At 39.8% G+C, this 12,867-nt stretch overlaps 1 pseudogene across 1 annotated transcript; it reads left to right on the top strand.

Annotated features, from left to right (window-relative positions):
• The first annotated feature begins 398 nt into the window (after positions 1 to 398).
• LOC311184149 (nuclear pore complex protein Nup85-like) lies at positions 399 to 1,869 on the top strand (annotated as a pseudogene). The gene has a single exon. The product of its transcript is annotated as a nuclear pore complex protein Nup85-like (transcript).
• Positions 1,870 to 12,867: the final 10,998 nt, after the last annotated feature.

Here is a 12,867-nt window from a genome sequence, read left to right as displayed (position 1 = left end):
AAGAAAGTGTTCAAGAGTTGGAAGGAGAGGTCCTATCAGGACATAAGGAAAATGTGTGAACAATGTAACTCCCTTGATCTTGTCTTGAGGTTGCCCTTAATGAAGAATTTTGTGTTCCGTTTTTGAAAAGAAAAATAGGAAGACAAGAAAAACAGGGAAGGAAGACAAGTAAACATGAAGAGTTGAAGGTCCATAGCTTTTATCCCCAGCATCATATTTCAGATTGGTCTATGGAGAAACCAACTCTTGTCACCCTTAAAATTGCATTGTTTGGAGGAGGCTGATCTCTTTAGTAAACACCTGATACTCTCTGACCAGGACCTCCCTGTTTAAGGTCAGTTCCCTTGCGGTATGTAGCTTTTATATTCTCTTGCACTCCTAGCTACTGGTGTGATAAAATGAACAGCATCAGTCTCTGCTTTGGGACAGGAGGCCTGACCATCCCCTCGTGGGTTAAGGGGAGCCTGGCTGATTCAAACGACAGTGAGAATCCACGCAAACATGAGGGCTTCTGGAACTTGGTGACTGTGTTGGTCCTGCGGGGCCAGCTGGACAAGGCCTGGCAGATGCTTTCCAAAGAAGCCGATGCCAGCCCCACCTCTGCAGGCATGTGCCAGATCCTGGGGGAACTGATGAGAACTATACCTGTTCTCAGCCCTGGTAACACTCAGACACTAACAGAGCTGGAGCTGAAGTGGCAGCAGACACGAGGAATGCGAGCGGCACCTTCAGGATGGCATATTTGCCTCCAACCCACACCTGGAGTCTCTCTGCTGGGAGACGAAACTGCTTTGTTGGAGCACAAGGAGCTTCTTAGTAACTATCATTTCCTAGTCATCCGACTCTACTCTCATCCCACAGTAAAACCCATTGACCTGCACTTTCATGCTCAGTTTAGCCTTGACCTGTTTCTGGGAGGTGAAATCAGTCCAGAACCCCTGGACAACATCTTGATGGCAGCCTTCGAGTTTGACATCCACCAGGTAATCAAGGAGTGCAGCATGCCCTGAGCAACCGGTGGTTTGTGGCCCATCTGACGGACCTGCTGGATCACTGTAAACTCCAGTCACACAACCTCTATTTTGGATCCAACATGAGAGTTCCTCCTGCTGGAATAAGCCTCTGGACTGTTTGCTCATCACAGCCTGTGGCAGCTGGGGGTGGATTGCTTTGACTACTGCCCAGAGCTGGGCCTAGTATTCTTGCAGCTGTACATTGAGCCCATCCCTCTGAGCACTGAGCAGAAAACCCTTTAGGTACTGCGGATTTGTGAGCAGCGGCAGATGACTGAGCAAGTTCGCAGCATTTACAAGATCTTAGGCATGAAAGCTGTCGGCAACAACTGCCTGGGCTCAGCCCTCTCGTGGAACATTCAAGCCAAGTACACTGCCTTCGCCACGCTGGTGTCTGACAGGTTCCTCACAGATAACTGTGAGCGAGGCTGCTTTTCCGATTTGGATCTCATTGACAATCTGGGGCCGGCCAGGATGCTTAATGATCAACTGACATATCTGGGGAAGTACCACGAGTTCCACAGATTGTATGGCGAGAAGCCCTTTGTGGATGCTGCCTCTCTCCTCCTGTCTCTGATGACTTCTCAGATTGCCCCAGTCTTTCTGGATGACACTTCTAACAGACACCCTGCTGCTTTTAGAACAGAAACAGGTGATTTTTTCAGTAGAGCAAACCTATGAGCTGATGAAATGTATAGAGGACTTGACCTTAGGAAGACCAGTGCATGGAGACCCTGATGCCCAGACACTCCAGGACGATGACATAGAAACCACCAAGGTGGAAATGCTGAGGCTTGATCTGGCATGCATTCTTGCTCAGGCAATTATAAAAGAAGGTTTACTGGAAGGTTCCTGAGGTCTTTTGAGGGCTGCTCCAACATGGTATATTTGTATATAATTTTTTTAAAAGAATAAATGTTTTCTTATGCAAAAAAAAAATACAAAAACTGCACTATGCCACGCACTAAATGGCACCTAACATTACTCCAATACTATGCAAAGGCCATCCAGAACTACTCTCTCAGACCTCAGGTTCCTGGGTTCTGCCACCTTTACAATGCCTCCCACAGCAATGCTTTCTAGTGATCAAGACAAATCTTTTTTCTCTAACCTCAAAAGTTTTCAGTCTCCTCATAAGAACTCTTAGAAGCAAGCTTAGTTTTCTCATAACCAGTATTTCTAAGCTAAAACAACTCATCAGTGGGAAGTAAGAGCCTCAGAAATAGTCCCTGAGTTAGAACTTAGCTCTTTCTGAGACCAAGGACCCTCAAGGTCAGGGTCTGAGCCTTATTTGTCTTTATTCCACTAATGTATGGAATGATATTCCATACACTTACTAGATGGCACTTACTAGATGACCAAGAAACATGTTGATCTAAAATGCTATGCATCAGTCCCTCAATCAGAGGAGTCAGCTGTCCCAAGTGGGACAGGGGTTTGCCTTTGGGGACAATGACTTCCAAAATCAGATGCTATCATCCCATTTACCTCCAACCCTAGAATTACTTGCCTAGTGTTCTTCATTGTAATAAGAACAAAGACCGTATGTTATGATTTGAGATGCTAGAGGCAGTTAGATACATTCTAATTAATTTGGGTGGATTGAATAACCAAAGTAAAGGACTTTGAATGTTCCGTTATTTGGCTTTCTATTTAAATACTCAATGACTACCTGCTCCTCTGTGTGCCGTGAATCACACAGTGAATAAGTGATTTAAGGAGACTAGTAGATTATGCCCGAGAGGGCTTGTCAATATAGCTTGCTATCAACTGCCACTTTACATCAAGGCTAATGGAATGAAATGTAATATGAAATTCTGGTTTGGAGAAAAATAAAATAGTGGTTGTCCATTGATTAAATTTACCTGAAAGTCTGACATATCATCAACCAAATGTTGTATTTCTGAATGAGTCATGTACTTTTAAGAGACTGCCAGGAAAAGGTATTTTTATTTTTGATTGATCTCTGAAAGTGTTTGTTCCCTAAGTTAACTCCTGTGAGCCCCATGCTATGCACTCAGAAACTCCAAATCTTTCCAGGAAATACTGTGGGTCTTGATTATACTTGACTATCTATCCCCTGCTGAGGAAGACCAGTAGGATTTAATTTAGCAGTGGGCTTAGGCTACAGACCAGAACAGTTCAAACCTCCCATTTCACATATGAGGAAACCTTTCTGTTGTATTGTCTGTGTTGCTTCTTATAGATGCAGTAACAAATTACAACAACTCATTTACTTAAAACAATACACTTTTCAATAATCTTACAATTCTATTATCTTCTAGAGGTCAGAAGTCTAAAATAGGTCCACATAGCTGCGGTCTTTCTGCGAGTTCCAGGGAATAACTCCTTTCCTTTCTCTTTGTAGCTTCCTGAGACTGCCAAATGTCCTTTGGTTTTTATCTCTCCTCCTTCATCTTTAAAACCAACATTCCTTTACCATATAAGTTAACATATTTCCAGGTCCTTGGAATTTGATTGCAGATGTATTGGGGGAGGCATTATTCAGCCTACTATGTTTTCAAAAGAGGAAATCTTGTAAACAAGTCAGTGAAATTATTTCATTTTCACTGAAAATACTTCTGTCCATTGATGTAATCTTGTCAACTTCTGGCAAGTGTGGCAGTGAGAGCAGAGAGTGTGGGCACAGGACTTACACCAGCTCTGGCTAACCTGGTAGTGCCATTCACAAGCTTTGAAGGTTGGGAACAATTTGTGAATTGTCTGTGTTGTTTACTCACAGAAACCTTGAAGGAAATGAGGCAGGAGAATCAGAAGGTGAGGGAACTGAAATGTCATGATAAGTAATTACACACACAAAAAAATGTGTGTTCCATCCAAACAGCCATTTCCTTGGCTCTGTTTACCCCTGCAATGTTAGTACCTACAATAAATATTTGATAAATGAGAGAATTAACCTGTACTGTGATGGCTATTTTATGAATCTGTACTCTGTACAATTTTATGAACCTGTACTATGATGGGAATTCTTTTCAGAAATATACCCTCCGGTTTAAAATATAAAATGAAACAGACTCAAGAGAAATCTTACAAATATTTTTGACTATAGCAGACATCAGTGCTTTGCCCGCAATGCTTTAGTGGAAGCCATCCCCACAACTTCCAACTGCCAAATTCTTCTGTGTGCTGCAGGTCCTCTCTGGCCACCATCTGGCAGAGGACAGTGCAGATATGCCAAAGAGTTAATACCTCCCAGAGCTGCCCTCAGCCAATGCCTGACAAGAATTAAGAGAAATACTTAATCCCGTTAGTTTCTTGGATGAGGTAACTCCAAGGTAGGTTCTCCATCATCTTCCAGTGTGCCACTGTAGGATGGCGCCTCAGAGACCAGGAGTCCTCCTTCATCTACAGGAGAAATGTTCCAAGACCCCCAGTGGATACCTAAAACCTCAGATAATACAGAACCTTATATATATATATATATATATATATATATAAACATATATATAGACATATATATATAGACATATATATATTTTAATATGTCTTTTCCTCTAAGCACATATCTATGCTGGATATTTAATTTATAAATTAGGCACAGTAGGAAATTAACAAAAATAACTAATAATAAATAAAATAGAACAATTATAGCAATGCACTATATTAAAGTTATGTGAATATTCTCTCTCAAAATAGTACAACTAATATTTTCAAACCACAGTTGACAGCAGATAATTAAAACTATAAAAAGCAAGCTATGGATAAGGCAGGATGACTGTAGTCTCCTCAATAATACATTTTTTTGTTAACTTCTTTCCTCTGTCTCCGTTCTCCAATTTTCCCTACCAGTGTTTACTGGAATCATCTCCTAAGTAAACCACCTATATTAAATCTTTGCCTCTGGGTCTGCATCTGTGACCATAAGCTGTGGCATATCTGCAGCCAGGAGAGGTTGAAAAAGGCAAGACGCAGGTTCACCCTAGAGTCCCTGGGGGCAGGGGAGTGCAGCCCACCCACACCTTGCTTTTAACCCCATAAAGCAGATGTTAAACTTTTAGCCTCCAGTACTGTGAGTGAATACTTTTCTGTAGTCCTTTGTTATGGCAGTCCCCGGAAATGAATACACCTTTACACAGAATAAATCATTACTTTGAGTAAAACTGAAGCATCTTGAGAAATGTTTACCTGTTTTAGACATCTAGGATCTAATTTATCTGTTTTGAAATGGAAATACATATGGTCAGAAGTGGTTATTTGAAGCAGATAACATTAACATTACTCCCCTGTATAAAATCCTCCGGTGGCTTGCATCCCACTTAAAATTTAATTTGAATTTCTTCACTGAGCTTCAAAGCACCAGGTGGCTCCAGCCAGCCTCTCCAACTCTTTCTCTTTTCCTCATTCTCTGGCTACATGAACCTTATTTCAGATCCTTGAACTAATCTCTGAGCCACTATATGAGCTCTGTCTTTTGCCTGGAACCTTATATCTGCATTGTTAACCCTGCCTTTTCATTCAGATCTCAGCTTAAACACCGTCCTTCAGAAAAGCTTTCCTGGCTTTCCTATCTAAAGTCACCATCAGAATATCTTCTAATGCTCTTTGTAACTGTGTATAGTATCTTCTGTTTCTCCTCTCTCATTATTATTTTTTTCCTGTTTTTCTTCTCCTAGATTGTGAGTTCTATAACAGGAAGCTGTCTGTTTGACTCACTCTGCTATTTCCCACTATTAGAAAAGACGCTGGCAGAATCCGGGTTCAATAAATATTTGTAAGTAAATTAATAAAAGAATAAATTAATTTTGAAAGAGATATAATGGAGTGACTTTCATTAGTTCCTCTTCGGTAAAGTTTGCAAACTCTGATTCCTTCTGTGCTGGGAGGTTCAGTAAGACAATGCATAACTGCATTGCAGGCACAGAGGCCAAGCAGACCTAACATCTTCCACGGGGAGTTTGAGCCTGGTGTTTGAGCCTAGATTTTCTGAGTTTGTTTTTTTTTTTAAGATTTATTTATTTATACAAGAACCCAGGTCAAATGTGCGGGAGGGTGCGAGAATTCACCAGAGACAGAGTGGGGAACAGAACAGACAGACTGACTGAAATACACTGCTGAGGGGAGTAGCAGGCAAGACAGGAGAGGTCTGCATGCCATGTGGGTTGCTCCACTGCTGGCAGGGATTGAACCGGCACTGCAGAGGCTGCAGGCAGACTCACAGTGCTGCACTCAACTGCCTGCACCACCAGGGAGGCCCAGATTTTCTGAGTTTTTCTTTAAAGATTTTTTCTTTAAAGATACATCTGAAATCCAGGTTTTCCTATAAGGAAAATCAAGTATTTAAACATCATTTCAAATTATTTTCCACACTGTTCAAGTCAAACAAAATATGTCTGCTTATTAAATACTGTCCAAAGCCCCCATTTTGCCCTTTAAGCTTCTTTAGTTTCTAGGAAAATAAGAGGCTGATGTTGGGAATGTTGAACTGTTAACTTATCAGAATTTAAAAAGGGAAGGGATAGTGCAGTTTCAGGAGCCTGAGAACATATAAATAACACACAACCTAATGAGAATATTCATATTGACCCTATCCTAAAGAAAAAAATTGAGAGCAGGGAGATCTTTTCTTGGAGTTGACTGGGTCTACAGTCAAACCTCCACCGCCTACTCAGTCCTCTCTTTTGTGAGACTTGAGCTGTTTTTGATAAATGAAGCAGGATACAAGAACAATTGTGGATACTAAGAATCTACTTAAGTCCTCAACCTGCGCGTGTAAGAAAAAGTCTTAGAACTTGTTGCTTTGTACTATCTTCAAAATTGATTACATGTGCTTGTTTAGTGCTTATGAACACATTTTATAAACATTCATGATTCATAATCTTGTATTTTATATAATTTATATATATTTAATATATGATGAAATTCATAATTATGAATGCATTTATTCACTTCAAAGATGTATTCTTCAGTGCCTGGAATTTTTTTTTTTAATAAATTTTATTGTTATATTCCCCATACAATTGCAGCCCCCCCATTCTGACCCCAATCCCTCCCCTCCCGCCCCCGCCCCCCTAAAAGTGTCTCTGGTTCATAGTTTTCTGTTGATTTTGATTTTCACTTTCTTATAGTTATTCATTTTCCTGGTCCCTTATTTAAGTTTTCTAGATTCCTGCTATGAGTGAGACCATCCGGTATTTTTCTTTTTCTTTTTGGCTTATTTCGCTGAGCATGATCCCTTCCAGCGCCATCCATGTTGCTGCAAATTGCATGTGTTTATCTTTTTTGAATGCTGAGTAATATTCCATGGTATATATGTACCACATCTTCTTGATCCAGTCATCTATTTTTGGGCATTTGGGTTGTTTCCAAAGCTTAGCTATTGTAAACAGTGCTGCTATAAACATAGGGGTGCAGGTGTTCTTTGGAATTGATGTTTCTGTGTCCTTTGGGTAAATACCTAGGAGTGGAATTGCTGGATCATATGGAAGCTCTATGTTTAGTAGGTCCAGAAATCTCCACACAGCTCTCCACAGTGGTTGGACCAGTTTGCACTCCCACCAACAGTGCAGAAGAGTTCCTTTTTCTCCACACCCTCGCCAGCATTTGTTGTTGCTAGTTTTTTTAATATGTGCCATTCTCACTGGTGTAAGATGGTATCTCATGGTAGTTTTGATTTGCATTTCCCTGATGGCAAGTGGTGTTGAACATTTTTTCATATGCCTGTTGGCCATTTGCATTTCCTCTTCAGAGAAGTTTCTTTTTAGCTCTTCTGCCCATTTTTTGACTGGATTATTTTCTTTGTTGTTGTTGAGTCTCATCAGCTCTTTGCAGATTTTTGTGATCAGTCCTTTATCATTAGTGTTGGGTGCAAAAATGTTCTCCCAGTTGGTGGGGTTTCTCTTTGTTTTTGTTATTGTCTCTTTTGCTGTGCAGAAGCTCAGTGCCTGGAATTTTTGATGACAAAGAGTTACTCTCTGCCCCTGTAGGTGCCAGGAATGTTCTCACATTTTGAAGTTTGAGGCCCAGCATGTGGTTGTTGCACTTTCAGGTATAGACTTAAAGGGCTGGAAATTTAAATTAGATGATCTCCCTAAAATGTCACACATCAGTATGCAAATGGTGAAAAGTCCCATGTGGGAGTTTCAACTTTTTATAGTTTTCAACTATTAGGTGATTGTGGGTAAAATCAGTTACCATATCTGGGCCTCAGTTTCTAAATCTTAGAATAAGGTCGGTAGTTATAAAATAATTTGCATATCTTTCTTGAAGGTCTTTAATTATATAACTCCACCTCAAATTATATGACACCTGCTTCTTCAGGTGTCACTTAGGTACTTCAGTGATGCCCACCAGCATCTGCAAGAGTACAAGAAACAGAGAATGCAAAGATCCCCCAAAAAGGAAGTAATAGAATCAGCTTCCTCCACATTCTCATTCGATGAATGGGGTTTATGAGGGTAAGGGAAACTTCTGTGGCAAACCACTGACAGTGAAACCCACCTATCTACCATGGCTTCATGTCCATAAGCTATCTATTTGAAGGAAAAAACAGTTCTGAACAATTCTGGAAAGAATCTGAGGAAGATTATTTTTAATCATAAGCTGAGGAGTATATTTGTTTCTTAATCCTTTGAATAAATGATGCATGGAGTATGTACATTTTAAGGAACGGAATGCTTTTGGGTTGTTTTCCTGGAATGCTCCATATCTGAAGAATTTCTGAAGACCAGTAATAAATATATACAGCCATATAGCTAAGAGATGAGAAGAATGCCCTTATGTGTCTGTTTCATTTGCTTTTGAAAAATTCATTAATAAACAAGCATATCCAATAAACATGCCAGATAAAACGAAGGTAATTAGAGTCATGTTTAACAAGTCAATAATAAGAATAACAAATGATGATATTTTTAGGGGATTTCCTTATAAGGTTCCCAAAACTTCCTAAATCTCTTTCTTTGTTTTCTTTTCCATGACTATTTTCTCTTGATTAAAATTTTGCTTTCCTATGATTAAAATCCATTTTCAATTACACAGAGTTACAGAAATAAGATGAGAATGTGAAAAAGCACACAGAATCGTGAGAATAAGTACTCTTTGCATTCAAATTCTCTTTATGCACTAAATGATCCAAGTCAGCAATACTAAGTCTTTTGGGCAATTGGTGTGGAGATGCAATTGGTAGTGAGGGATGAAATGTGAGTTGAGGAATACTAAAATCACACACACACACACACACACACACACACACACTGGTTTCTGTGCTGCAATTCCCATGGGTACATTGCTAAATTCTTGGTTAGTCAAGGTTCAGGGTAATATTTGTTTTGTCCAACAAAGGATGGTCAAAGGTCCGGGCTAGAGAAAGGGATCCCTCTAGATTTCCATAGCTTACTGATCATACCTTATACACTTAAAGCCATTGTGGAAAAGAAAGATTTGGAATTTTACAGACCTGGTTGAATTCAAGGTCCGTACTTACAAACCTGTTATGTAACCTTACACAAAACATTTACTATTCCTGAGCCTATATTTAATCTTCTCTATTTGGTGACTATAATAATGACTAATTCATAGGATGTTTGAGGAATAAAATATCACATGCAAATTATCCAGCAGGTGGTCAGCTCATGTTTAGGCTGTCCCATCAATCCAACCTGATGCACTAACCCCTTGGCTCTGGTTTCTGTTATTTTCATTCAGATTCACCAAATAACCAAGTAGGAAAAAAAGTTTAACAACATACATAGAATATTTTTTTTCCTTGTTAGGTATACTGAATAGTGATTTATAAATCAAAGTTTATATTACTGTTTTTCAAATTAAATGGTTTGAATCTAGTAAAGGGGGCCATTCTAAGCAACAAAACATTTCTACCTATAAAGAATATAAAGATGTGTATTCACAGACCACTGTTTTGGGAAAATATCTAAGTGTTCCTTTAACTGTATGGATCTGAAGGAAGTTACTCTATTACTATTTCTAAAACTGCAAGGTGACCATTGACATGAATGCAATGTTTAACACTGAAAAGAAGACCTGAATAGATATTTGTCCAAAGAATAAGACAGTTGGCCAACAGGCACAGGGGGATATGTTTATCACCACCTATAATTAGATAAATGCAAATTAAAACCAGAGTGTGATAATAGCTCATACCTATGACAGTGACTTAAATCAAAAAGACTAGAAACAACAAGTGTGATAGAAGGTGTGAAGTAAAAAAAGAGCCCTTGTACACATCGGTGGGAATATAAAGTTGTGGTGGTTTCTGGGGAAAACAGTATGGAGTTTCCTTAAAAACAAACTACTATATGATCCAAGAATTCCATTCCAAGGTACCTATCCGAAGAACAAAAAACATAAATTCAAAAAGATATATGCCCCTCTCATTTCTTGCAGCACTAGTCCTAAAAGACAAAACATGTAAACAACCTAAGTGTGCATCAACAGATGTGGATGAAAAGGTGGGGTATGTAAACACCATGCAATACTACTGAAATGACAAAAATGATAAAATCTTGACATTTGCAAAAGCATAGATGAAAGGTGGTGATTATGCCAAGCGAAATAAGTCAGGAAGAGAACAACATATACCAGATTGTTTCACTCCTTCGTGGACTATACGGAAACATGGGAGACAAACTAACAAGACAAAAGCAACCCTTAGACTCTGACAACAAAATATTGGCTACCAAAAAGGGAAGGTTTTTGGGGTGGGAAGATGGGAAGAGGGAGTCGATTGGATGTTGATGGAGGGTTATTATAATTTTGCTGGTGGCATGGTTTCATACATTTGAAGAGATGTGAAACCGTACTCCTGAAATGAATAGTGTTGTAAACCAATGTCACCTCAATTTTTAAAAAGGAAGAAAGAAAATAGTTTATTTGAAGAATTGGAGCATTGTTAGTTGAGTCAAAGCCATTTTAGGATTTCTTGCCTTTTGACCAGGATGGTAGGGATTGAGGGAGGTACACGGAATGTTTCTAAATTCTCTATATTAAGGAATTACTGCTCTGGAAATTGTTTGTGGAAACTCTGGATGGAGACCTAGTAGAAGATACAAAGAATGTTTCTTACCAGAATATTTTTCAAACCCAGAAAAGTCAGTGTAACAGGGTCCCCATGCTGGCTCAAGAGGTTAAGATATAACCTATGAAGCTATCTGCAGCCACCACAGCACGAGCTTGATCCCCAGGCAGAGAGCTACACACATGGCACAGCAGACCTCTCCTGACTGGCCCGCTGCTCCCCTCAGCATTATACTTCAGTCAATTCGCCTGTTCTGTTCCCCACTCTGTCTCTGGTGAATCCTCTCACCCCCCACACCTCTGTCCTGTACCCCAGTTCTTGTATGCATAAATAAATAAATCTTTAAAAATCTTTAAAAAAAAAAAAAAAGGAGTCAGTGTAACATACCCCAGCTGTGCACAATCCAACTTGGGCTTGAGAATCAATTCTCATAAACGATTCTCTTAATGAATGAATAACCCAGAATAAACTGATGTCAAACTCAGTTTGAATGTGAAAGTAGTGATATTTCTCTTATTAATGATTGAAGAAAGAAAGAAATTCTGGGACAGAAACCAAGGATTTGAAAGTGGAACTTAGACTGGGCTTCAGGCAAAATGTTTCTTCTCTCTCTCTGTGCCACATCACAGCCTATCATTAGCTATCCTACAGGAAATTCATGAAAGGGATCCCTTCAGCAGCCACAGTGGAACTAGTGGAAGTAGGAGGTAAGCAGGTTAAGGTTAAAGCCCTGAGACAAAGGCTTTCCACATAGCTCCAGGAACTTTCTGTGAATGTACTGCCAGGAGCCAGGGTGAACCAGATCCAACCAGCAGACAAACTCCCTATGGCCCAAACCTACAATAGTAAAATCTCCACTTAAAGCAGGAGTCCTGTCGCCATTTTTTTGAAAATATGATGTAGAACCAAGCACTATGAAGCCGCTCAGCTTGCTCCTGAGCATGCTTAGACGCCACAGGAGACCCCCTTCTCACACCCTTCCTCTCTACCCTTGCCTTGCATTAAAAATCAGGGAAGCATTGCTCTCACTGGAGGTGGCACTGCTTTCTGGAGCTTCTGCCAGTGCTCCCCTTACTTGACTCAAGTAATTAAATCTGCTTGCAAACACCCAGTGATCTTAGAGTACCTTGGCTCATCAAGTGACTGAACCCTTTTGATAGGTCACACTAGCCCATATGGATGCTGCAAAAGAATCCCTGTGCCCAGAGCAGCACTCAGGAACAATGACCTACTGGGGCTCCCGGAGAAGGTGCTTCTTAGACTAGGATGACTTATCAGCACCAAGGGAGTGACTTGTTCTTGGGAGGGTTAAAGTGAAAGATCATGTCAACATCATTTGGGTAATAAAGGAAATCTAACCATATAATATATTCACAGACTGCTTAGGTCTGGATGTTTTGTTTACACGTGAATCATTTCCTTGCCCATGCTCATCTCAATTGACTTGGTTAAAATTGTTTCCAAATTGATTCTAAAGAACAGAACCTGACCAGAATGGAAACCTGCCGCATCTAATCACCAAAACCTGACATGACTTATCAGCCCACCCAGTGAGTAAACGAAGTTTTGTGCTTGCTTTTAAATGATTTTTCCTCCTGCACGCTGCCTTTTAACACAAAGAATGAAAAGGAGGGGAAATGTGTAGAATTCAGTCATATTTATTCACCAGATACAAATTATTTCTCCATTATAAATTCAGTCCTGAATTATTCTTTAGTAACAAAACTGGCTCTGTGTTTTATTCATAAAGGAAGCCCATGAGATCTTTCAACCCATAGCTCTGTTGGAAAGAACACTTCCATGACACTGTTCACCCTTCACTTAATCACATTTCCAGACAGCACCCCTCCAAAAAAAAAAAAA

Source organism: Talpa europaea, assembly GCF_964194135.1.
Source record: "Talpa europaea genome assembly, chromosome: 14".
In the NCBI taxonomy this organism is placed as follows: Eukaryota; Metazoa; Chordata; class Mammalia; order Eulipotyphla; family Talpidae; genus Talpa; species Talpa europaea.
Note: the sequence above shows the minus strand (reverse complement) of the source record. Positions and strands in the feature narration are given on the sequence as shown.